The sequence below is a fragment of the Nyctereutes procyonoides genome, unplaced genomic scaffold (assembly GCF_905146905.1).
Source record: "Nyctereutes procyonoides isolate TBG_1078 unplaced genomic scaffold, NYPRO_anot_genome, whole genome shotgun sequence".
Classification (NCBI taxonomy): Eukaryota; Metazoa; Chordata; class Mammalia; order Carnivora; family Canidae; genus Nyctereutes; species Nyctereutes procyonoides.
Genome location: NW_026575140.1, coordinates 60,630,304 through 60,633,490, shown reverse-complemented (window position 1 = coordinate 60,633,490; position 3,187 = coordinate 60,630,304). Strand labels below are relative to the sequence as shown.

At 47.4% G+C, this 3,187-nt stretch overlaps 1 pseudogene; it reads right to left on the bottom strand.

Annotated features, from left to right (window-relative positions):
• Positions 1 to 1,707: 1,707 nt before the first annotated feature.
• Positions 1,708 to 2,899, bottom strand: LOC129497345 (voltage-dependent anion-selective channel protein 1-like; annotated as a pseudogene).
• Between the last annotated feature and the right edge of the window lie 288 nt (positions 2,900 to 3,187).

Here is a 3,187-nt window from a genome sequence, read left to right as displayed (position 1 = left end):
GACAGTTACCTCTTCCTCATTATAGTGCCCATGTCTCGGCCCCTGGAGCAGCACGAGCCTCATGAACATACGACATGGGTATACACATGTTTCCTGTGTGTGCCAGACTTTACACCCACTTCTGTATCCAACCTAAATAAAAGAAACCCACTTTCCCCCACTTGGGAGCCCCAGCTCCGGAAGCCATTCTCCGTGATCTCTTTATTCACTGCAAATAAAGCTTCCTTTGTGCAACAACTCTACCTGATGTCATTTCTACCTATGACTCAGCAAGGAGTGAACCCACGGTCCTTGGTTTGCAGGACTTCTTGAGGCCACGAAATGAGTGGGTGGGGTGGGAGGTCTAGAAGATACAGCCAGAGAGGTAAGGGTTGAGGTGGGAACAGATCACGTGGAGTTATGGAGGCCAGTGTTAAACTGGTTTTTACTGTTGAGTGAAACGGAGGAGCCAGTGGAAGGTATGGACCGGAAGAGCGTCTGTGTGTTCTGCTGCACTGGATTCCAGGGGAGCACAGATTCTGGTCAGGAGGTCCTGCAGGGCTCCAGCAGGAGAGGCCATGCCTTCCACCAGGGAAATGTGAGAACAAGAGAAGGGTTGAGAAGGACACAGCAGCTGGAAGCATGAGGCTGCCAGGTCAGCACCGCCTGAGAAACCATCAGGCTGTGGGCAGAGCAGAGGCTCACCTTCAGCCATGTTGTATATCTGAGATGTCCATCTTCATCGCGGTACTGACCAGGAGCATCATGGTCGTCAGTAAAATAAAGCAGAATAGCAGGTGTCTCAGAATCTGTAACTACAGATTGCCTCTTCTTGCTATTTGTAGGATCCCAGGATTATCATATGTACACAGAGTGCCTGACACAGAGGGTAGAACGTGGTGTGGGGGTGGCATGGACAGTTCGGGGTGGGAGTGCATAAACCTTCATAGATGATACAATGATGAGAATGTGGGTAAGGAAGCATTTCTACAAGTCAAGGGAGGAAATTAGGGAGAAGTGAGTGAAGAAGGGAAAGGATTAAGATGACAGAACAGGGAATCACATGAAGAAAGTGATCTAGAGTGGTCACGTAGGAAGTGGGTGGGGTACAAGGAGGAGAGAGGTGTCTGAAGAGAACTTTCATCCGGATCCCAGGGCTGAGGCCTGAGACCAGCGAGGGGGTGGGGGGTGGGGGTGTTCATTCCTCACTGACTAGGGCTCGAGAATGCTCCAGATGGTCTGAGAAGCAAAGCCAGCCTTGGCCTCTCAAGCAAGGAAAGGGGATATGGCTGTGGCTTGACTTATCTCTTTCTCTCATTCATTCATCGATTTATTCTTTTTTTTTTTAAAGTCCAATTTTTATTCCGAGTGTTGTCACAACGTGATTACAGTCACAGAGACTCTTCCCAGCTTATAGCTGAGACTCTTAGAAGCTATTTCATACTCTGGTGCAAGGGTAGAAAACCACAACATGAGAGGGAATTAAGTCCTGAATTATTGGCTTCATCACATCCACCTTCTCCACCCCAAAATGGCACAAAAGAAACAGCTATCACGCCCTGCAGACTACTTTTGGTGTAAAAGAGGTGATGGAGTAGGTGGAAACAGGTCATGAAAATCTGTCTAAAAAAAAAAACTCTTTCAATGAGTTTGTACGCACCATCAATGAGCCTCTCCTGCATTCGGGTAGGAAACCAAAGTTCAATTCTCAAGAAGTCATTCCATTCATTGACTCAATATCAATTAACAAAGTGCCTACAAATTATCAGCTTCCACTTGCAGCCATTTCTAGATAAAAAAGAAACCTGAACTCTCTAGAGGGGCCACCAAGGTCCCCCCAAGTCTACAGCTGAAAGGACTTTTCACGGAATTGGGTTTCTTCTGTACCTCTGAAAGGGTAACACTTTAAAGCTCAATCATCTTTAACCTGGAGGTCTAACATATTTAGCAATACTTGCATCCCAGACATACAACACTAAAAGGTACACTAAATTCTGAAGGTAGCTATGCTCAAAATAGTTCAAAATTAAATGATTGTACAGTATCCATTTACGCCTGAAACTCCAGTCCTAGACCAAGCTTGTGGCCGCCAGCATTGACATTCTTGCCATCCAGCAGAGCCGATAGCGTCAGTTTGATACCTGGCTTTAGGGTCTGAGTCTATCCTAAATCTATCAGGCTGGAGTTGTTCACTTTAGCCGAGAAGCAGGCATCAGGGTCAATCTGATACTTGGCGGCTATTCCAAAGTGAGTGTTACTATTTCCTGCTGTCCAGGCCAGATTGCTAGCGGTCTCTAACTTCTTGTTCACCTTCTGATAAATGGAGCCACCAAACTCTGTCCTGTCGTTTACGTTAGTATGGAGCTGGAATTCGTCGGTCTTGTAGCCAACTGCAAAGTTGCTCTGGGTCACTCGGGACTTTGCAGTCTCAAAATTCATCTGGTAGCCAGCCAGCCAGCCAGCCCTCACAGCCCAGCACCAGAGCACCCTGGATGGAAGGACCAGCAATGTCAAAATCCACGTCACAGCCCAGGTTGATGTGCTCCCGCTTATACCCCGTCTTGATTTTAGCATTTTTCCCCCCTGTGTTTGGTGAGAAGGATGAATCAAAGGTCAGCTTCAGTCCACGTGCAAGCTGATCTTCCACAGTGATCTCTGTGCCTAGAGTGTTGTCAGTGTCCCGTTTGTCTGTGAACGTCAGACCATATTCAGTCCATCTGTACTTGGTTTCCAGACTGCCCAACACGTCAGTGGTCTCAGTGTTGGCTGAACCCGAACTTGTAAATTCCAGTCCATTCTCAGATTTTGTTTTCAAGTCAAGTTTTATTAAGCCAAATCCATAACCCTTAGTGAAGACGTCCCTGGCAGATTTGCCAAGATCAGCATAGGTGGGAGGCACAGGCATCTTCTGCTCCCGGGGAGGGGGGCTCAGCGGCACCTACTGCGGAGGCTGCTGCGCGAGGAACCAAGCCCATCAATTTATTCTCTCATTGATTATTCATTCATTGATTTATCCATTACTTAAACAAATATTTACTGGATGCTAAGACTACCAGGCCCTGTGCTGGGAGAAAGGTACATAAGATTTCCCTCTAAATTCCAGCAAAAGAGACAGAAAGTGAACAGGTACTTGGAATGCAGGGTGGGCCACGAGCAGTGTCAGCAAGCACACAGAGCAGGGAGACATACGCGGCTAGCCCTGTTTGGG